General features: G+C 38.9%; 1 pseudogene; it reads right to left on the bottom strand.

Moving 5' to 3' along the window:
* Positions 1 to 11,055: 11,055 nt before the first annotated feature.
* Positions 11,056 to 23,604, bottom strand: LOC129138335 (putative ankyrin repeat domain-containing protein 20A12; annotated as a pseudogene).
* Positions 23,605 to 24,762: the final 1,158 nt, after the last annotated feature.

Here is a 24,762-nt window from a genome sequence, read left to right on the forward strand (position 1 = left end):
TGACTTTTTGAAAAAGTAGTATCTCTTGTTGCAAGAAATGCTGCATCTGTGAGTCCATGTCTCTCACTGGAATTGGATGGAAGTGGTGAATTTCAGCCAAAGTGGCCAAAGAAATCCTGTTCCTGTGATTCTGACGTCATCAGCCTCTGCACCTCTGTCTTCCCTTCTGCCACGTGTTGCCTGCTCTCCATGACTTTGGTAAGAGCTTCCTTGTGTATGTGGATGATGTCCAGGATGTTGGTCTGGTGTCCCTGAGACAGCACTAACAGGTCCATGGCTGGGTCCAGGTCCTTCCTGGACTGACCGGCAAAGAGCTCACTGACAGAGTGGAAGGCATCTATACTGAAGTGGATGGCCTGGTCCAGCTCCAAGGCCTGGCTGAGGCTGAAGGAGAACTGTCAGGCTTCTGATGCTCTTTCTCAAAGCCTGCCACCACTCATTGGCTGTGAAGTTGAGCTGAGTGCCCTGTTGTCCATCTTCTTGGTGAAGCACTTGAAGCCGTCAATCTTGCTCTCCCACTCCTAAAAGTTGAGTGTCACACTGGGGGTGGGCTCAGGGCCAGGAAGAATCTGGCACTCACCATCTCATCCTTCTCAGCCTTCCTCTTGCCCTATCTCTAGGCTATCTCTTCAGTGCTGGTGGGGCACATCAGGAAGTGACAAAAAATGTGGCACTGCACCTGCATCCAGAAGCTGGCTGTATGCTTCATCTACAAGATTGGGCCCTTTCTGCACTTGAACATAGATCCACTTCACCATAGATGCCTTCCACACTGTCAGAGAGCTCTTTGCTCATCAGCCCAGGCAAGATCTGGACCCAGTCATGGACCTGTTAGTGCTGTCTCAGGGACACCAGGCCAACATTCTGGACATCATCCACATACACAAGGAAGCTCTTACCAGAGTCCTACTCAAGATGGCCTGTGGTCTGCCTCTTGGCACCTGAGAAGCCCACAGTGCTGTAGAAGCCCCGATGCTTGGACTGGAGCCCCAAAGGTGGCACACACCCCAGTTCTGAGCCTGCTGCTCATTTCCTCCATGTGGCTCCATTTGCAGCACATTTGTTGCACTGAGGCCTGTGCATGCCAGGCAAAGCCAAGCTGGCTCAAAGAGCAACCAGCCACCTCTGCAAGGGTGTGCCAGGAGCCAGTGGACCAGCCACCAACGTCACTCCCTGCCTGTCAGGGTAAATCAGTTATTCTGCCCTGGAGGTGGAGCCCCAGTGCCATCTGCTTTTCCTCAGGCCTCCACTCCATCAGCTATCAGGTGGTGGTCACTCAGACTGTGGGAAACTGGCCATCCCTGTTTCCTTGAGTGGGTGAGGTTGGTGACTGCTCCACCTGCTCCTGGCACACCCTTGCAGAGGTGGCTGGTTGCTCTTTGAGCCAGCTTGGCCTTGCCTGGCATGCACAGGCCCCAGGTACTGAGAAGCTGCTCCGAGTAAGTTTGTCTTGGGCCAAATTCTAAGTCTGGCCAGGGCCACAGAAGGCCGAGTCCCCTGGGTGGTAATCCTGGCTGCTGCAGGGGGGCCCATTGTGCCCCTCCCCTCCCAGGGCTCAGGATGAGGTCCGACTGGGACAGGATGCTTTAGGTATGGGACTTGTGCCCCAGGAGGGGACCTCTGTCACACACGTTGGGTGAGAATATGTATGGCATGCTGCTGGCTGCCAGGGCTGTTGGGATGCACGTTCACCCTTCCCTTCAGGGACCTCAAAGTGACCAGCTTCCCCTTTATGAATGACTTCCCAAGGCCCAGGAGCCATTTAGGGCTGCAGAGCAGCTGGCTGCATGCTGCCCTGGCTTCTTCCATGTTGTGCTGGTCACTACCTACCAAGGGGGGTCAGATGCAGGCACAATGTAGGACGATTGTCTCTGGACCTGTGTCTTGGTTATCATGGAGCTAGACTGGGCCTGGTGACAGGGCCCTGATGGGGTTGCCCTCTGTGGTCACGGAGGTGATCAGAAAAGGTGCAGAATGGAATTGCTGCGAGGATGAATGAGATGACTGTCAGCACATAACAGGCAGCTGGTGAGTGTTCAGCGATTACCCTCAGTAGCTGCCCAGAGGCCAAAACCACCCACCTGATAGTGACTTTTCCCAAGCCAGGAGGAAGAGAAAAGAGCAGGTCCCACTCACCTGAATCTGATCAGTGAGCTGTGTTGAGATGTGCCTCTCATCTAGAAAATGGTCCTTCACGCAGAGCTACTCACAGACACTGCTGTGTGTCTCTAACTGCTCCACAACACAGAGGCAATGGGGACTCAGCAACAGTGACATTGTGGGGTGACACAACCCACCACCATGGGAGTCTGCCTCGATCAACAGGGCCCAGAGTCAGTGTCCTCTATCCCCTGAACTGACATGTGTGTATGCAATGTATTTGTGTATGCATGTGTGCCTGTGTGTGTGTGTGTGTGTGTGTGTGTGTGTGTATGTGTGTGTTTGTCTTGCTTCTCTGGACAGGCCTAGCTTCTCCACTCATGGGTGCACCCAGGTCCTCATCACTGTCACCTTAGAGCATTAGAGCCTCTATAGGTGCTCCCCAATCTCTGCCCACTCCACCCATGGTGGTCCTGGGGATGCAGACAGAGGAGGGGCACTGCATAATGCTGAGAGGGCTGGCACCCTCTCTAGGTGGAACACAGGTCATTTGTAAAGTTGTAGGTCTGCCAAGCAGTATTGGATTCAACACATCTTCTCACCTTCTCTTTCCAGCCACCCTCCAGGGTGCCCTGACTCACTTTCCCTGCAGATGGAGGCAAGGAGGCTCCACAGACAACCCCCCTGCCTGAGGTCACATAGTGGCCAGCAGGCTAGGTACTGACCAACTGCCCCTGACCAGGTTCCCAGTGATGAGTGATGAGGCCCCTAATGACCACTCCTCCATTGACCAGGTCCCACTGATCAAGTCCCCACTGACCATGTCTTCCTAACCAGGCCCACACTTAATAGGCCTCATGGGCCAGACCCCACTGACCAATTTTCCACTGACCTGGTCCCCATTGACAAGACCGGGTTCCCACTGACAAGACCACAATTTACCAGGTTGCTGCCCACCCGACCCCCCACTGAACAATTCTCCATGAACGAGTACCCAGCTGACCGAGCCCTCTCTGACCAGGCCCTCACTGACCAGGCTCCAAGCCACTAAGGCCCCACACTGACCAGGCCTGTGATATATTGTGTATGCCCCACCAACCAGTTTTTCATTGTTTATGTTAAAACAGATCCGACCCCACTAAAAAAGCCACCACTGACTAGGTCCCCCCACTGACTAGGCTTCCAATGACTAGGTCACCAGGTCCCCACTGATGAGGCCTTTACTGAGGAGGCCGCCACTAACCAGGCCCCTGCTGATCAGGTCCCAAATGACTAGGTCCTGATGACCAGGTCATCTCTGACCATGGTCCACTGACCAGGCCCCGGAGCAACGGGGTTCAAAGTCTCATTACAATGTCCCCCTCAGCTCATAGACCCTCCCTCCCTGCATGTGTGCCCAGAGGTCAGGCCCTGGGTTTTTTTTTTGGGACATGGCCTTTCCTCCAAGATACAGGGAGAGACAGTTGGTCTCAGGCTCCAGGTTCCCAGCTCCACACTCACCCCAAAGGCCCTCTGGGCCCGTCTCAAAGGAGAAAGTGAGGTGGCCTGACACTGCCTGGACACACCATCTACCCTATTCCTGAGTGTCAGAGTGTGAAGAAGGGAGGGACATTTGGCAGATAAGGCACGCTGTGCTGTTGAGTCTCTCAGGGCCCTTCCCACAGAGCCCCGATCTAAAGACACAACACAGAGGCTACAGGAAGACTAATCCAGAACCTCTGAGACAGCCAGGGTCCACATGAGGACTCTCCCCAGACAGCCAGAAGGCCCTTTGCTAGTTTCTTGGTACCTCAGTGGATGTGGCAGTGGTTCTTCTGTTGGGGACCAGTGAGTACACACTGGGGAAGGCTCACCTGTGCTTCCTCAGTGGCTCCACCTCTGCTTCTAAAAAAAATTACTCATTCCAGAGCTGGCGCAGAGAAAATACAAGCTGAGCTTAGAACATCTTCTGCCAGAAAGTAAAAAAGTACCGACAGAGTAATGGAGACAAATCAAAGAGACATAAAGTCAGCTTGGAATGTCTACTACTGGCCTAATCTTGGGGAATTGGAGCATCAGAATCATGAGCTTTCCTTCTCCCTTATTTATTGGTTTTATTTCTCCATGTAGAACAAAGAAGAGAATAAGAAAATAATCATCTGGTAACCATCATAGTAATAATTGTTCAAACACAAGTCATCCATGAAATGCTAAATCTAGTGGGTTCTGAGGAGTAACCAGATATTTACAGAACCTCAAAGTATCTCCATACAAAATACAGTTTAACTACAGAAAGAAAATTGTAACATTAGCATGGACAAACCTGGAAGGTACTCCTTAACTCTCCTAAGTAATAAAAACTGTAAAATGCAAATAAGCCTTCGATGACCTTTACTAACCTTTACTAAAGTATCAGTGATGACTTGGTTGTTTAAACAGCTGACATTTGGGCAATTTGAGTATGTCAAACTCAATAATACTGGTTTTCATTTGCAAGATCCACTTAAAACTTAAGGAGGCCAAAAAACATCATTTAAAATACCCTATAAATTATAATCATACATATGATACAAAAATATCCTACTTCAGTAAATAATGGAATGTTATATATTTTATGAGAAACAATTAAAATGTGTAAATAGCCCAGTAATAAAATTTTATAATCTTTTAAATCATCATACAATTTTTCCTTAAGACTTTATGGTTAAATATTCTCTTCATTAGATGTGGCTTACCCGTGGATTCTAGAGAAGAAAGTAGATGGGAGCAAGTGTCCAATACAGCAACAGCTGGAAAGAAAAATAAAGAATTTTGTTCTTTACCTAAAACACTTCAGTTAACTAAGTGTGAGTTTAAAAACTAAAGACTTGAGAACTTTATCAGAGTTAATAAGAATGAGAAATATGTATGTACATTTACAATACAAAATTACTATTTAATAATTTACACATGGCATTAATTCTAATTGTGTTTAAATATCAGAGCTTTTTCAGTCTTCATTCATGTAATCAACAGCCACATGCTAAGGTACTAGAACCAGCACTGGAATTACAAGATGAATATGGCATGGTCCACCTCTCAACAGTCATAAGCTATAACCTAAAAAACAGACAGGCAGGCAATGTCCATATAGAGTCATAGATACCATGACAGGTATACAGCAGGGCACTACTGGAACACAGAGAAGGGACATCTACCCACTTTTATGTCAATATCATGGGCTTTCTGGTGGAGGAGATAACATAGGTTGATACCTGAAGGACAAGGAAAAGCTTCCCAGATAGAGGAAAGAGGCAAAGGCAAAGAGCCTGAGGTGAGGAAGAGCCCTGCAGAGTTCCACTCCATCCAGTTTGGTGCTAGAGCAAAGGGCAGAGTGCAGTAAGTGGTGAGAAACAAGGCTGAGTAACTTGACAAGAATTACATTGACATGGGTGTTTTTATTTCATGGTGAAAAATTTGGAACTTTTCCTGAGAACAAGTGTAAGCCAATGACACAGTAAATTAGAGGAGATTTAAAATGTCACCTGTCAAGTGACTGCTTATGAAGGGTTATTGCTCAGCTAAGTATTTCTGAATGAGTCTTAGGTCTGTTGGCCTTCAATCTCTACTGAAACCCTGAGAACTTGATGATGCATTTGTTTTCTGAGAATCGTTTCAGTGTGCTGGCTGACAGTTCCAAGAGGATGGCAAAACTTAAGAAAGTGTAGAGCCAGTGAAAAAGAGATGCACAGACTTCTTGGGAACTGTTTAAGCTTTGGAACATGATGAATTTACGGTGCATAAGTACAGTCTTCTCTGTGAAAGTTTTTGTTTTCACATCTTTCATTAGATGTGTGTAAGAAAAAAATATTGATGTAGTATCTACTAACCCAAGAATGAAAAGGAATGCCATTTGCTATTTACACTTTATTTCTAAAATAAACCTAAATTTAATTAATAAATTTTGTCAACGTACTTCTCTTTGTTTCTCTAATTATTTATTCTACACAGTCCGGCCCCATCTAAAATAAGTAAAAATAATAATAATGTCTAAATTAAACAAGAAACATTATCATGAAAATCATGTATCACTTACAAAATGTGGCCTTTAGTATTTTTAGTGACTAGACATAACTTGAAGTTTGCTTAAATAGAAAAATAATCACATAAATAAAATAAAATTTCTACTCATTTTAAGTTTAGATAACAGAGGATGTATATGTGTAATGCTGTTTAGAGTAATCTGACAAAAATGCAGTTAATATTGATCTATTGCATATACATGATTTTAGAAAGGTAGTGTTTTATTAGTACAAAGGTTAAACAATGGCCAGGCATGGTGGTTCATACCTGTAATCCCAGCACTTGGGGAGGCCAAAGCAAGCAGATCACAAGGTCAGGAGATCGTGACCATCCTGGCCAACATGGGGAAACCCCATCTCTACTAAAAATACAAAAATTAGCTGGGCGTGGTGATGTGCACCTGTAGTCCCAGCTACTTGGGATACTAAGGCAGGAGAATTGCTTGAAGCCAGGAAGTGGAGGTTGCAGTGAGCCAAGACTGCACCACTGCACTCCAGCCTGGTGACAGAGTGAGACCCTGTCTCACAAAAAAAAAAAAAAAAAAAAGATTAAGTAATTAAAGCCATCTTTTGCAATGAATGCATTGCTTTGAAATTCTTAGAAAACTCTGCCTTTATAAAAGTTTAATCCATTTTTTACTTCAATAAATTTTATCTTAAAAAGAAATTTCTGTTCTCTACTTATAGTAAACTTTTCTTTTTTTTTCTAGTTTGTATTCTAAATTAACGTGGTACCTCTGTAAGTTTCTTCCAAAGGCATATTGAGGGATACCGAGGTTTGCAGTACAATTAAACCCATCACACAGGTTGTGAGCATAGGACCCAAGAAGTAGTTTTTCAACCCTGGCCCACTCTGTCCCTCCCCGTTCTTATTTCCCAGTGTCTATTATTCCCATCTTTATGACAATTTGCACCCAATATGTAGCTCCCACATGAGTGAAAACATGAGATATTTGGTTTCTGTTTCTGCGTTGGTTTGCTTAGGATAGTGGATTCCAGCTGTATTCATGTTGCTGCAAATGACGTGATTTTGTTCTTTTCATGGCTGCATAGTATTCCATGGTATATATGGAATTTTCCAATCTACCTTGGATTTTCAATCTACCTTGGATGTACCTGGATTGACTCCACGTCTTTGCTATTGTGAATAGTGCTGCAATGAACATACATGTGTATACATCTTTTGTTACAATGATTTATTGTCCTTTCGGTATACCCCTAGTATAGTAATGGGGTTGCTGCATCCAACAGTCATTCTTAGTTCTTAATTTCCAAACTGCTCTCCATAGTAGCTGAATTAATTTACATTGCCACAAACGGTTTGTGTTCCCTTTTCTCCACAGCCTCCCCAACATCCTTTTGTAAGTTTTAATTTATTATTTGTTTTTAACAAAAGTCATTGTGACTGGTGTGAAATGGTATCTCATTGATGTTTTGTTTGGCATTTTTCTGATGATTAGCAATGGTAAGCATTTGTTAATGTTTGTTGGCCACTTACGTGTGTTATTTTGAGAACTGTCTGTTCATGTCCTTTGCCCATTTTTAATGGTCTTATATATTTTTCGCTTGTTGATTTGTTTAGGTCTCTTATGGATTCTGGATAATAGGCGTTTGCTATATCCATACTTTGTGAATATTTTCTTCCATTCTTTTAGGCTGTCTGTTTAATCCCGTGATAGTTTCTCATGCTGTGCAGAAGCTATTTAGCTAAATTAGATCACACTTGTCAATTTTTGTTATTCTTGCAATTGCTTTTGAGGACTTAGCCACAAATTAATTGACAAATATGATAGCCAGAAGAGTATTTCCTAGGTTTTCTTCCAGGATTTTTATAGTCAGATGATGTACTCTTATGTAAGGAAAGCACAAACCTTTTTTTTGTTCTGTTTTGAGACAGAGTCTGCATCACCAAGGCTATAGTGCAGTGGTATCATCTTGGCTTACTGCAACCTCTGTCTCCTGGGTTCAAGTGATTCTCCTGCCTCAGCCTCCTGAGTATCTGAGATTACACCTGCCTGCCAACACGCCTTGCTAATTTTTGTAATTTTACTAGAGACAGGTTTCATCATGTTGGCCAGGCTGGTCTCAAACTCCTGACGTCAGGTGATTCACCTGCCTCGGCCTCCCCAAATTTTGGGATTACAAGTGTGAGCCACCATGCCTGGCCAAGCACAAAGCTTTTAACATAAAAATGGAAATGAATATTTTAGTGTTTTGTTTAATTCATAAAATGCAATTATTTTGGATTCTACTAAATAATAAACATCCATATGTGGCAAAGTGTTTGGATGCCAATCATTCAGTTGTGATTATGAGTGGGAAGAATTGAGATGGTGCAAATAAACTTTTTTAAATTTTTTTTAATTTTCAAGATGGAGTCTTGCCCTGTCACCCAGGCTGGAGTGCAGTGGTGCAATCTCAGCTCCTGCAACCTCCGTCTCCCAGGTTCGAGCAATTCTCTGCCTCAGCCTTCCTAGTAGCTGGGATTACAGGTGCCCACCACCACACCAGGCTAATATTTTTTTTTTGTACTTTTAGTAGAGATGGGGTTTCACCATCTTGGCCAGGCTGGTCTTGAACTCCTGACCTCGTGATACACCTGCCTCAGCCTCCCAAAGTGCTGGGATTACAGGCATGAGCCACCATACCTGGCTGGTGCAAATAAACTTTAAAAGTGGCATGGGCCGGGTGCGGTGGCTCATGCCTGTAATCCCAGCACTTTGAGAGGTTCAGGCAGGCAGATCGCAAGGTCAGGAGTTCAAGAAGAGCCTGGCCAATATGGTGACACCCTGTCTCTACTAAAAATGCAAACATTAGCTGGGTGTAATGGTGGGTGCTTGTAGTCTCAGCTACTCAGGAGGCTGAGGCAGGAGAATCACTTGAACCCGGGAGGTGGAGGTTGCAGTGAGTGGAGATGACACCAAGACACTCCAGCCTGGGTGACAGAGTGAGACACTGCCTCAAAAAAAAGAAAAAAAAAATGTGGTATGAACCACAGCTAAACTACAATCAATTAGAGAGTAAGCCAAAGCATCTCAAAGTATATCATCAGTTATCAGGCAATAACATGCAATTTTTCTAAAACCTAACTGAAATGCAGCTTTTAAAGACATTTCAAACGTGTCAATTTAGTCACATTTATTGAATAAAGTTAGCAAATGGATATCTCTTGAAAATGAGAGCTCCAGGGAATTAAAAAATGTAAAGTTCCCATTTCCTTTCTGTGTTAACACAGCTAATTATGATCTTTACTTCACATGCAAAAGTCAACAGAACAACTCAGTATTTCTCCAAATTATAAACAAGAATTACGCTAGAGAAATGAAACCCTAAAGAGAAACGGTCATATAACTAACCTCAGTCAAGTAGTTCTGGCAGTTATTTGATGTCTGAGGTTTGAAGTAGGAATTCTTACGGGCATTTGGGGAATATATTTTCTCTTGAGTCCTATACTAGTAAGATTTTCAACACAAGGTGACTCTCGACCTCGCCTTGTAGGAAGAGTGCTGAGAAAATATTTCACCTGCTCTTTCTCCATAAAGAGCTGATACTAATCATTGCTATTTTCTTATTCGATCTGTAAAGATAGCAAAGACAAATGCTTAATATTTCATTTTTCCTTAAATGATTCTTAATGACTTGCAGTTTTTAAAAACTTACCCTGAGAGTAAACAAAATTACCCACTAAATAGTGTTTTCACACAGAAGATGTGTGTAAGAGCATACCTGTTGTAAGGAATTATAATTTTAAAATCGTTCTAAAGAAGCACCATTGTTTCTAAGGTGATTTCTACTGAACAAGCAGTTCAAACAAAGTAGACAGGGAAGAGAAATCGCTATCAGTGATGTATGGCTCAACAGGTAAAACTTCCTGCCTTCTAAAATGGCTCTACTTGTAAGATTCTGAAGATTCCATTAGAAATACTTGTATTTAAAGGGTAATAATGTGGGAAAATGAATATGTTGATTTGCTTGATTATAAGAACCACTTCACTAGAAATAATTATATCAAAACATCATGTTGTACTCCTTAATGTAGGTTAAGAAAACTAAAATGAAAGAAAAAAAAATCTAGGAATACTTGTGTTTAGTAAACCAGTTTTAGATTTCACTCTTGTACATTTCACCCATTATCTAGGACCAATTAAACATTTGGCACTGAGGAATAATTCAGAGCAACAACTCCTAGGGGAGAACTAGATTGTCTGGTTGGTGATCAAAAAGAACAAAAGCATCTCTGAAGGCAATTAGCCCCCAACACTGTGACCAAGGCCCTGGAGGTGGGGCATGTTCTTTCTGCCTTCCACACACCGCTTCAGGCTGAACAAGGTGTTATTGTTTAACCGCTTTGTGAATTACACTTCTTTAAATTCCTGTGATATTTATTCCCTATTTCACAAGGGTGCCTTTCTGCAACATCTTGAATATGTTACACAAATAGTCTTTCTTGAGGCACCCTCTGGTGATGATACTAAAGATCACAATCAAAAACAATTGTGCTCAGAGTAGCAGTACCACTTTGCATTTAGGTTGTGATCCACTGAAAAGTAAATTAAACACATTAATATTTCTATTTAGGGAAATTCTGACAAGTAATTTTATAACAAGATCACTTCATTAATTATAAAGCTTCAAAAATACTTAGTGAAAAAAACTAACAGATCAGGTTAATTACATGAGACTTTTCAGGAAAAAAAGCCATACAAAAGCAAAAAAAAAAAAATGAGAGGAGAGACAAAAACTATCTTTGACTAACATTTTAAAGGTAAAATTATTTACTAACATTATTTTTCAAAATTACATTGTCAAATTAGCATTCACTTCCTTCTAATCTCCTGAAGCCATCTCACTAAAAATTATGCTTTTGAAACAAATTAATGAGCTTAATTCATTTTCTATGAGTGTATGTTTTGACTTACTTAGTTAATTTTTTTGACATGGAACTGTTAGCTTTCAATGCTGCTGCAAAGGCCTCCTTATATTCTTCTAACTCAGTTGTAACCTCTTCATAAGCAGTTTTCATTTTGTAGAATTTACATTCCACATCTTTAAGTGTGAGTTCCTTCTTATTTAGTGAAGCTGTATTATATCCTTGTTTAACTGCTCTAATTGTTTTTTATATTGTGCTTGTTCCTAAAACAGAGGAAAAGAATACACTTTTAAAACAATTATAACCTAATTATTATGTTTGTTGCCTTTCATTTTGAGTCAGTGATTCAAAGAGTATTTTTGAATATGTTAAAAAAGAGGATGAAGTTTAAAATATTTCAGCAATATCAAAACTAATAACTGAATTCAGAATTAAGTCTGATTTGTAAAAATTTGAAATCGTAATTATGCTAGTATTAATGTAATCTGGTCATATAAAAAGTAATAGAATCCATTCATAGTTTTAAAAAGTGATCAATGAACACTGTAGCTTAAGACCAATTCATAATTATCACATAATTTCTAAATCACAATTTTTTCCTATGCCAACTGGTCTTAATCATCAAATGACTCCATAATGAGAATCATTACTCTGAAAGATTGATTTTGTTATAATAATAATAATGGAAATTTAAATATTTAAAAGAAAAAACAGATATCTTTTTTTCTAGAACTCTACAAAGCAGATTGCTACAAGAGAGGCAGAGGAAACTATATATATATATATATATATATATATATATATATATATATATATCCAAAATATACTTTGCAGTGAAATAAATGAAAGCACATTACAAGTAAACTTACCTGATTTAAACAACTTACCTGTAAATGGATTTCTTCTAATTTTTCTACTGCCTGCATTGCCCTTTCATCTAGCTCTGATTTATATTCTTGTAGTTTACTAAGTTCTACCATACTGTTTTCCATATGTGTCTTAAGATTTAATATTTCTTCTTCCAACATCTTTTTATCCTCCTCAAGTTTTTCACATTCCTGTTGTACTTTTTTCATAGATAATAACTCCTGTTGAAAAACTTGATTCTCTTTAGCCAAATTGACACATTTTGAAGATACAGCTTCCTTCTCCGCCATAAGATCATCAAACTGCATGAATAAAATAGTATAGCTTGATAATGAAGTAGGCTGAGAATAATCTAATACAAAACCAATAGCAAATTTTGAAATGCATTTACTTGCAATAAAATGTTATCTGTAATGCAGCAGATTCTTCAAATGTGAACCCTTAAATTACTCAGAATTTTAAGAACAAAGTTAAAGCTACCATGAGTCATAAAAATATATTCTTTACTATCATCATCTTTGCGACAGAATTTTTGTACTTCATTTTACTTTTATTTTTCTGATAATTCATTTTTGTTCCTCCTTAAATGGCCCAAAGTTATCTCCTAGTAAAAAGTGTCTAACCCCCTTCCTTCATTATCATTCCCCACAGTATGTCAAAAAAAGTTTCAGAGATATCATATTGAGTTATTTAGGCCAAAGTCAATAAATGGGTCTAGGAATAAGACTTTGAAAATGATATTACACTCTATATTAGGCATGGTGGCTCATGCCTGTAATCCTAGCACTTTAAAAAGCTGTGGCAGAAAGATCACTTGAGGCCAGGAATTTGAGATCAGCCAGAGCAACATAGTGAGACCCCCATCTCTAGAAAAAAAAATTTTTTTTAATTACCCGGGCATGGTGGTTCATGCCTGTAGACCCAGCTAGTTGGGATACTGAGGTGAAAGGATGGATTGTACCCAGAGTTCAGGGCTGCAGTGAATTATTATCACTGCACTTCTGCCTGGATGACAGACAAAGACCCTATCTCAAAAAAAACCACAAAATAATGAAATCTGTGATTAAGGACTCTGATGCTATAAGCCTTTCCTTAAACTGCAAATGTTTCATGCTAATTTGAATTGCATTTTAAGAAGTAATGATTCTTGGGGTAAAGACCATAGAATACGGCACCCAGAAATAAATCCACATATTTCCAGCCAACTGATTTTGGACGAACATGCCAAGAACATACGCTGGGGAAAGGACAGCCTCTTCAAATGAATGACACTGGGAAAACTAAATATCCATATGGAGAAGAATGATATTAGCTTCCTATGTAACACCATATAACAACATAAACTCAGAATCAATTGAAGACTGAAATATAAGGCCCAAAATTATCAAACTACTCTAAGTAAATATAGGGAAAATGCTTGAGGACATTAGTCTGCACAAAGATTTTTATGGGTAAGACATTAGAAGCATAGGCAAACAACAAATCGTAGACAAAAGACACTACATTAAGCTAAAGAGCTTCTGTCCAGCAAACAACTGAGTGAAGAGAAAACCTGTAGAATAGGAGAAAATATTGTCAAGCTATTCACCTAATAAGGGACTAATATACAAAATATACAAAAAAACTCAAACAACTTCACAGTAAAAAAAATCTGAGTTTAAAATTGGGTAAAATATCTAACTATACTTTTTTTTAGAAAAAGAAATACAAATATCCAATAAATAAATTTTAAAATGCTCAGTATCACTAATCCTCAGGGAAATACAAATCAAATCTACAATGTGATATAATCTTGCTTCAATTTGAATAAATTGCTGTCATTGAAAAGACAAAAAAATAACAAATGCTGGTGAGGCTCCAGAGAACAGTAAACTCTTACATGCTGTTGGTGGGAAGGTAAATTAGTGCAGCCACAATAGAGAACAACAGGAGGTTTTCTCAAAAAAACTAATAATGGGACTGCCGAGGGATCCAGCAACCCCACTACCAGATATTCAGGCAATAGAAAAGAAAACAATAGATCAAAAGGATATCTGTCCTCATATGTTTACTGTAGCTCTATCCACAACAGCTTGTGTATGGAATCAACCAACATGTCCATCACCAAATGAGTGGATGAAAAACTGTGGCACACAAACACAGTGGAATACTATTCACCGTATAAAGGAATTAAATCCTGTTATTCGTGGCCGCATGGATCAGTCTGACGGATGTTATGTTAAGTGCAGACACAGAAAGATAAATACTGCACATTCTTACTCATGTAAGGGAGCTAAAGGAAAATTGAAGGCTGGGCAATATGGCTGAAGCCTGTAATTTCCTAGCTCTTTGTAAGACCAAGGCAAGAGAATCATTTGAGGCCAAAAGTTCCAGAGCTCCCTGGGCAACATAGGGAGATATCTCTACAAAGTCAAAAATCAGACATGTGCAATGGTGCATGCCCATAATGCCAGCTGCTTAGGAGGCTGAGGTGTGAGGATCAGATGGGCCCAAGAGTTTGAAGCTGCAGTGAACTATGATCAAACCACTGTCTCCAGTCTGGGTGACTACAGTTGCCCAGAGCCCAGACTACACTAGCAAGACCCTGTCTCTTAACAAAAAAAAAGCTCACAGAAGTAGGGGAGGGGAGGCTGGTTAATGGATACAGAATTACAGTTAGATAAGAGGAGTGAGTTCTGGTGTTCTGTGGCATTTTAGGGTGAATATGGTTAACTATGACTTATTGTATATTTTTAAAAAGCCAGAAAATTTTGAATGTCCACAATTCAAAGAAATGAAAAATGGTTGAAGTAGTAAATGTGCTAGTTAGCTTGATCATTACACACTATAAACGTGTATAAAAATATCACTCTATAGCCCATAATTATGTATATATGTGTCAATTAAAACAAAAGAGAAGCTACATTCATCCCATTTAAAAAACAGAATATGGGCCAGCCTTACTGACTTCCTTCTAATGAGTAGAATGTAGTGAAAGGGATACCATGTGGCTTCCCTATCTCAGACTGTTTTCCCTTGGAACCCAGCCCCAATTGTGAGAGCCATCAGGCCACAAAGAGAGCCTGAAAGTGCCTGTTTCAGTGTTCATGCTGCCTGTCCCAACCAAGTTTACAGCCGATGGGCAGCATCAACCATCAAACAAGTGGGTGACCAAAGCTTCAGAGGATTCCATTTCCCCAACTGATCAGCTGTTCCTAGGGAAGCTGAAGGGAGCAGAGACAAGCTGTTCTGGCCAAGTTTTTCCCAAACCACAGGTTCATGAGCAAAATAAATGTTTTTCTTTCAAGCCACAAGACTCTGGGTAATTGTTAGGAAAATAAGTTTTAAAAAGAGACAACAGGAAACATAACTTATGCAGCAGAAAAGAGTCTCCTTTAAAGCAGGATCTAATAAATGTTGATATTTATTTATTGATGTCAAACATTATTGAGAAGCAGTAGATAACCAGGAGAGAGACATAAGCTGCTGAGGAGGAATTTTCCTAAAACTCCTTCAATTATGAACTCTGATAACAAGGCAAGGGTGTCTTCTTACAATTTCCCCTCAAGTTAGGAAGTAAGACTGGGAAGCAAGAAGATGTATGATTTGAAAAACACCTAGAAATACTGGGTGACATAGGCAAAATCAGACATTTACCTGATTTCAATTAACTAAAATTCTAAAAGAAGAAGTTTTGATTATTTATTAATCAACCTAGTATTCAATTTTCATTTTCTTTTCTAAATGAGGAAATAAGGAGAATATTATGGAATGATTTTTATTCTTCACAGAAGTAAAATAAGCATAGTGTGTTTTTGAGTGTTAAGACACAAATGCAATTTCTCCTTTACCTTACTCCAAGCTTGTTTGTATGGAGAAGTTAAGACCATCCCATCTCTATGTTATGCCACAATGCTTCTCTATAGCACACAACTTGGCTCTGAAATTTTGAAAGTCAAAATACTAATCTACTATGTGTCTCTGATAAATTGCCTGAACGTTATCTGATTTTGAAGTGCTGCACTCCTAAGACTTTTTCTTGGAATGAGTTAAACGTTTTATTCCAAGAATCCTCTACTGAGCTAGAAAGCAGAGCTGTGCATCTCTGTTTCAGTAAAGGGAGGTCAATACAGGGAACTGTGGTTTCTGAGAATGCAAGATCTGCACTAAGAAAAGGATTAGCCACAGTGCTACCCAAGAGAACCAGCTACCAAGAGGAAAGAGGGTCTGTAAACTGCAAGATGATGACTTCACTTGATTTCCACTGAGAAAAGCTGGTGGCTCAGACTTAAACTTCTCCTTCCTAGATGGTAAACATCTATGGAAGGTTCTATGAATTATAATGAGTTAGTAAAACATAATGCACTGAATATTAGACTATGTCAGCATATCCTGTAACCAAAACTTACTGAAAATATAACTATAGTGGGAGGCAATGGAAAAGAGACTAAAGGCTTGAATGGAGAAAAAAAGAAATTAAGTGTGTCTTGTAAGCCTGGCGTCTGATCATGTCTTAGAGGAAGTAAGGTATAAGCTGGCCAGAGACTCCTTTGTGACACAAAAGGTGAAGTTACAGACATTCCACTAAATTTAATTTTTATTATGACATAAGACAACTGGTAATATGCAACATGATTGAAAAAAACTTCTCATTCAATTCGATTGGGCCTTGACATAAGAATAGACATAAACAAGCTAAGAATTGACAATCTAAAAATAAGCCTGCACTTTTACAGTCAATTGATTTTATACAAGCTTAACAAAAGAACAAAATGGGAAAAGAATAGTCTTTTCAACAAATGGTGCTGGGACAACTGGGTATCCATAAGCAAAAAATAAATAAAGTTCGATCAAATATCTTATTTAATAATTAACTCAAAATAAAATAGTTAACTGTAAAAGCTAAAACTATAAAACCCTCAGAAGAAAACACTGGCATAAATCTTCGTGACTGCATTTGCCAGTGTTTTCTTAGCTATGACTCCAAAGGAAAAATGGATTCAATGGACTTCAAAATTGAAAACTGCTGTGCCTCAGAAGACAGTATGAAGAAGTGAAAAGGTAAGACGCCAAGTAGAAGAAAGTATTTGAAAAGCGTGTATCTGATAAGGGACTTACATATATAGGAAATATAAATAACTCTTGCAATTAATAAATAACAAGATAAGCCAATTTTAAAAAATGGGCAAAGATTTTGAATAGATATATCTGCAAAGAAGATATAAAGATGGATAAGCACATTAATAGATGCCTAATGTAATTAGTCATTAGGAAAATGTAAATCAAAACCACATGTGGTATCACTTCACACCACAGGATAAAATCTTTGTTCAAGAAAAAAGAGTATTAGGAAAAATGTAAAGAAATTAAAACCCTTATCTAATGCTGCTGGGAATGTAAAGTGATGCAGCCACTTTGGAAAACAAACTGGCAGCTCCTTAAAGGGTTAAGCATGAAGTTACCATATGACACAGAAATTCCAGTCATAAGTATATGTTCCAGAAAAGTAAAAACATACGCATGCACAAAAACTCATACATAAATGTTTACAGCAGCATTATTAATAGGAGTCAAAAAGTGGAAAGAACCAGAACGTCTGTCACCTTTGGGTGGGAGAGAACCCAAAGGTCCATCACCTGGTGAATGGATAAATGAAATGTTTGATGTATACATACAGTGGAATATTACTCAGCAATAAGAAGAAATTAAGTACAGATACCGTATGAGGAGGAGACAGCAAAATGCCTAGGCAGATATGGAAGGGTCCCCGGAGAATCTCCAACCAGCCCCACAAGTGTTTACACCAGATATTATGTGCAGATAAGGGAACCTGGACTTGTCTTGCCTGGACATGCCCACAGCAGACCGGAGGCCCACATGCAGTGGGGGGATGGGGTGGAGTCACCAGGAATTCACGCCTTATGCAGAGGAGGAGCCTGGCCGCTTCAGCTCATGTGATCCTGGTATTCAATTGTGAGGTGGAAACCTCTTTGCAAGACCCCTCTCTTTGCTGAGAGCTGTCCTTTCACATAATAAATTCTGCCCTCCTCAATGTGTCTGCATGCTTAATTTTTCCTGGTCACGAGAGAAGAACCCAGATGTAGCTGAACTAAGGAGCAAAAACCCGGCATGAATACCTACTACAGCACAGATGCAGCATGAAAAATTATGCTCAGTGAAATAAGCCAGTCCCAGCAGACCACTTGCTTTTTATTTCAGAGACTTATAGGCAAATGTATACAAAGAAGGTGGGTGGTTCCCTAGGGCTGACGGAGGATGAGAAAACTGGTGAAGATGGCTAAATGATGTGGGGTTTGTTTTTCGGGTGATGAAAATGTTCTAAAATTAATTGTAATGATGACGGCATAACTCTCTGAAAATACTAAAGTCAATGAATTCTATACTTTAAATGAGTGAATTGCATAGCGTGTTCATTATTTCTCAATAAAACTGTTACCCCCCCACCCCAAATTAATTTGGTACTAGAGATCTGGAGATAGGTACTACTTGGTTTCAAATCACTAGCCAGGGTTCAAGGTCTAAGAGAATCAACAACGTGTCCTTTTTATAGAAAAAGAGATTTATATTTTACAAGCTATCCTTTTCATTAGTATCAAGTCTGTAAAATTAAATGAAAAATCTTTCTTTCACTGCTTAAAGCACTGACAGATTTATATAGAGGAATAAGACCTTGTTTTCTTTGGCCCCAATTTCTATCTAAAGGGTCTGGGAAACACACCCTTCAAACTATCAAATCTCATCAGATGGGTTTTATTAACACTTATAATGTGGCTTCCTTTCTAATCTGATTCTGGTGCAGCATCACAGAGAGAAGAAGCTGAAGGAAATCAAAATATTTTACCCCCAAATATATTTTTTGACGTATTTTGAAATGGCTGCTGCAGGGCCAAGAGATTGAAATGGCCCTCATTAAGGTAGCCCAATCTCTCCCCTTCTAGGTCTTCCCAGATCTGGGGAAGATTAACTAAGAGCCTGAGGCATTTAAAGTTTGAAAAGATATATTTATCCTCTATTTTCTCAACATATTTTGGCAGAATTTGGATTTTTCCATTATCAATATTTTCCAAAATGCATGATTTTTAATACCAAAACTGATTTAAAATTACCATACGTTGGAATATAAATTATTCTATTATAAAGATACATGCATTTGCATGTTCACTGCAGCACTATTCACAATAGTAAAGACATGGAATCAACCCAGATAGACATTATCAGTGATAATGGGATAAAGAAAATGTGGTATATATACACCATGGAATACTATGGAGCCATAAAAATGAATGAGATCATGCTCTTTGCAGGGATATGGATGAACCCGAAGCAGATATCTTCAGCAAACTAATGCAGGAAGAAAAAACCAAACACTGCATCTTCTCACTTATAAGTGGGAGCTGAACGATAAGAACACATGGACTCGGGGAGGGGAACAACAAACACTGGGGCCTGTTGGGGTCAGGAGGGAGAGCATCAAGATCAATAACTAATGTACACAGGGCTTAATATCTAGGTGATGGATTGATAGGTGCAGCAAACCATCATGGAACACGTTTACCTATATAAGAAACTTGTTGGCCAGACTGGTCTTGAACTCCTGACCTCATGATCTTCCTGCCTTGGCCTCCCAAAGTGCTGGGATTACAGGTGTGGCCACCATGCATGGTGGCTATTTCTCTTTTTAAATTCTCTCAGGACTCCTAAAATGTCAAAACTTTGACCTAGATTCCCTAATCTACATTTCCAGCTCTGACCATTTTCTTGAGGTCTCTTCCTTCTAGTACACGTTATACAAAATATTCTCAACCACATACTCATACATTGCTAATTGGTGCAGATTACTTTTGTAGATAGTGAATGTTGTCTATTTTATGTTGGTTCTCATTAATGTTACTTTGAGTATACTGTTATTTTCTAATCTCAAAGGGGGACTATCTCACTGTTATGATAGTAACCAGTATACTTTGTCCTTTTTTTCTTGCTTTCTTCTTTTTTGGACCAGTATACTTTGTCCCTTTTTTGCTTTTCTTTTTTTCTTTTTTTTGAGATGGAGTCACACTGTGTCATCCAGGCTGGAGTGCAGTGGCACCATCTCGGCTTACTGCAACTTCCACCTCCTGGGTTCAAGTGATTCTCCTGCCTCGGCCTCCCAAGTAGCTGGGACTACAGGTGCACACCACCACACCTGGCTAATTTTTGTATTTTCAGTAGAGACAGGGTTTCACCATGTTGGCCAGGCTGTTTTTGAACTGCTGACCTCAGGTAATCCACGCACCTCAGCCTCCCAAAGTGTTGGGATTACAGACGTGAGCCACGGCACCCAGCCCTCTTTTTCTTTTATGATGAAAACTTTCCCATGAGAATCATATTATCAATTGTTTGCCTTTGTTTTCTTTTAAAGAAATTCCTTTTCCATAGAGATATGGCATGATGAAAGTCTTCTTCTAAAGTTTCTTTTGGGGGACACTGAACTATGTCATTGGGAAGCTTCAGTAAGTAGAGATCTCCCTTCTTCTCACTCAAGATTCTTCATCTCAAAATGGTGTCCACCAAATGTCTTAATCCAGGTAGTCGCTTGTTTAGAAATTCAGGAAATAAGAACCTTCTCGAGAAGTTGGAGGCTATTGATTGAGATGGTTTAACGCTGCCCCTTATTATATGTTTTACTCCCAAGGTAGACATCAAAGTGGCTAATAATTCTCTGACTGATGTCTAACTCACTTCTATGGGAATCTATACAAAACGTTTTATTTATGAGACAGAGTCTCCCTCTGTTACCCAGCCTGGAGTGCAGTGGCTTGATCACTGTTCACTACAGCCTCAATATGCCAAGCTCAAACGACCCTCCTACCACGGCCTCCCAATGTAGCTGGGACTACAGGCGTGCACCACCATGCCTCAGATAAGTGTTTAATTTTTTTTTTTTTTTGAGACAGGATCTCACTATATTGCTCTGGCTGGTCTCAAACTCATGGGCTCAAACGATCCTCCTGCTTCAGCCTTCCAAAACCAGGTGTTTAACTGGGGACTAACATGAAACACTTAGAAGACTACGTGGAACATAGTGAGCTACATAAAATATTTGCTATTAGCATAATAATTTTATCGTATATCTTAACAAAATTGTGTATTTTAGGCAGGTGGCATGCCAATGGAAGTACTCTCCTATAGCTGCACTGAATCATTCTTACCACTGAGAGTTGCAGCAAATGGGGGACATAATTTATAACTTACTTTTCTCTCTGTATGACTCATTAGGCAATGACTATGTATGTACTACAATGTAAACAGCACCTCCTGGATTGAATAGTACATAACTGACATGACCAGCAGAGACAGGCTAAAGGCACTGAGCTGAAAACCCTGGACTCTATTGCTAAATCAAGGCTCCTGAATCCGTTCCCTCTGAGCAACTGTTGCTGTGGTGCTGCCTTCACAAGCACTCTGCTGAGCACTCAGATTGAGGTGCTCTGCTATCTGTCATCGGACAAGCTGCATCCAGAACTGTTCAGCTGACAAACTGGTAGCAGTCCAGAAATACAGTTCTGCTGCATAGTGAAAAAAGGCCAATTTAGATTCTTTTTCATAGAGAGAAAAACATAAATATGTGATTTAACAAGTCTCCTGTATTAAACTAATTGGTTTAGATTTGATATATAATTGCTAAAAACACACTTAGAATATAAACCTTACTGTGTCAAGGTCTCAAAGAAGAAATAATTGGTATGGTATAAAGTATTGAATTGTATGCTACAAACTTCTAAGCTAAAATATTTTCAATGTATGCAAGGATAGGTGGCATACATATTATATATTATTCCCCCATTAAGCAAATTTATAATGAGAGAAAATTATCTTCCGTAAAAAAAAGCCATGTAAAATTAAGAACTAAGTTTTTCTGCACAGACTAGACAATGATTGCTAACACATAAGGTCAATGAGAGAACAGTCAGAGAAAGCTTCATGAAAACAATAAATTGTCTGCCACGTCTGAGTGAATGAGGCTAGATGAACAGAAACTGAGAAGGTAGAAAGAATAGCATGAGCAAGACAAGTGCTGAAATCTGCCCACTTAACTCTGAGGATAAAGTCCAATGGCAGAGAAATAAAAACCCGTGTCCACATAATAACCTGTAAGTGAATGTTCACAGCAGCATTTTTCATAAAAGCTAAAAAGTGGAAACTAACCTAAAGGTCCATCAACTGATGAAAGAATGGAAAACCAGTGTAGCCATGGAATAGAATATCATTTAACTATAAGAAGAAATAAACTACCAATGTGTGCTAAAACATTATGCTAAGTGAATTCTGAAAACATTATGCTAAGTGAAAAAGCCAGTCACAAAGGACTACGTATTGTATAACTCTATGTATATGAAATAAGCAGAACAGGCAAACATATGGAGACAAAAGTAGATAGATGGTGGTCGCCTACAACAGAGGTAGGTGGAGGGACATGGAGGAAGGCTGCAGTCATGCCTAGGAGATGTAGGGTTGCTTTTCAGGGTGATGAAAATGCTGTGAATATACTAATAGATACTGAGTTGTACATTTTAAATGGTTGAACTCTCTGAAATGTGAATGATATCTCAGTGAAACTGTTTTTAAAATCCAAAGGCAGGATCAAGATAATTTTCTCAACTCTCAATTTTTGATGTACATGTTATCTCAAATTTAAATATTTCCACAGTTTTATAGTATATTTTAAATAAAAGATAAATAAAGAAAATGCCTAACTTTTCAAATAGTTTGTAAATTAACCTAAAACATGCACTTTTAAAAGAATAGTATAATGGCCTTTCTGTACAAGTTAACCTAGAATCTGTGAAATAAATAGACACAGATTCTGTGTCCACTCACAAAAGTGAAGAAATAAGACAATTTTCTGGAACATTCCATGAAACATTCTTCTCTGATTTAATCTGGCCTGCCTCATCAGAGCAATACAAAAATTACTTAAAAATACTGTTTTAACAGGACAAAAGTCAGTTTTCTATGAGGAATGATGTATAATTCTCAACTTTTCCAAGGGTACATATTGTAAGAGAAAAGGTATGCAATGGTTTTTCAAAATGGTAGAATGAAAGTCACTATATATAAAAAAAGTACATTATAGAGATAGTAAAATGGAAATAATTCATTGTAATGAAAATAAAAAATCAAGCTTCTGCCATAATTAGTATCCTAAAACATGTTATGTAATTCAACTAGCTACAGAATAACAGTTGACATGCTAAGTTCCATACATACTTGACTTTCCACTTGAAATAATTTCTTCTTTGGGACCTGTGTCTCATCCAAATTAATGTGATAATGTGATATACCTTCCAGTGGAGACTCTAACATAGTTAATTTTTTTAGGCTGTCAGCCGCTTCTTGTTGAAGTTGTCTCACAACCACCTGAGAAAATATTTTTGTTACTGATTTTATAAATTGCCTTATTATTAAATTATGTTAATAATATTTAACTCTAACATACCTACTTTGAAAATTATCACCACACATATCAATTCACCTTCTTTTAATCACATGTACACATTTGTATTTATTACTGAATTCAGTGAGGGATGCCCAATATGTTCTCTTCCTGCCAAGTTGGTATTCTCTTACTTACATAACAGATTCATCCCACCATTCAATCATCTTAGAAGCTCAACTCAACCTCAAAGTTCCTGACATATTCAATCACCTGTTCAAATCCTTCCAACAGATTCCTATCTCAGAATAAAAGTAAAATTCCAAAGGCCTTTGAGGTCCTAGGTAAACAGGTCTCTACCTCCCTCTCTGACTTCAAAGCTCCTACAACTCCCTCCTGTAATTACTCCATTCCCACTGTACGTGAAGCCTGCCACCCCTCAGTCTGAAAATAGGGATCTAATGCCTTACTCATAAATCACAGGCAGCTACAAGTATCTTTGTACTGAATAAAATTATATTCCAATGATAGTCATTGAGCCTTGAAATAAAAATTAGGAGCTAATTATTAATATAAATATTCAAAGTAAACTATAAATACCAGTGGGAAGACTAAACCAAATATAGTTTTGCTAAATATTACCACATGTATCCTAAATTATGATTTTATAACAAGTAGGTGCCTTTAAAACATTACATAGTCAAAAAATATGTAATTTGACATATTTTCAGATTTGTTAAATTAATATGATTAATAACAAAGATATACCAACTAAAATACATAAAAAGCTACTTAAAGCAAGGTATTACAAGACACAGCAATACACTTCAGTTCATCTGGGAAATCTAGAATTAAGTGTCAAAGAAAATCAATTAAATTTTAATTTGAAAATACTCATTTCAGGTGTAAACATTTCCATTTATACTTACATTATGGTCTTAACATGTGGCAACATAAAGTCATTAAAATTATTATTTCAGCAGTACAGAACTATCTACCTTAAAATATGACTCTGTGCCTAATAAAATTTCATAGGTGACACAATGTCTTTTCTCAAAGTAAATCATCTCTCACCTCTACCTTTTATTTCCTAGAAATGAGGCACGTTTCTAAGCTGGTATAGTAAACACGGTTTTCCTTTTTTTTTTAAATTAAAACAGCTTTGTTGAAATATAATTTACATACTATAGAATGTATCTGTTTTAACTTAAAGTTAAAAGATTTTTTAGTCCATTTACTGAGTTGTGCAGCCATCTCTACAATCCAACTTTACAGCATTTCCATCACTGCAAGATCCCTCACGCCCATTAGCAGTCACTACCAGCTTTCAGCCCCAGCCCTTTGCAAACATTAGTCTACTTTTTGTCCCTATACGTTTATCTTTTCTGGATGCTTCATGTAAATGGAATTATACAGTATGGTAAACACACTTTTTATCCATTGATTTTTATATTCAACTAAGTTCAACATGT

Source organism: Pan troglodytes, chromosome 22, assembly GCF_028858775.2.
Source record: "Pan troglodytes isolate AG18354 chromosome 22, NHGRI_mPanTro3-v2.0_pri, whole genome shotgun sequence".
Classification (NCBI taxonomy): domain Eukaryota; kingdom Metazoa; phylum Chordata; class Mammalia; order Primates; family Hominidae; genus Pan; species Pan troglodytes.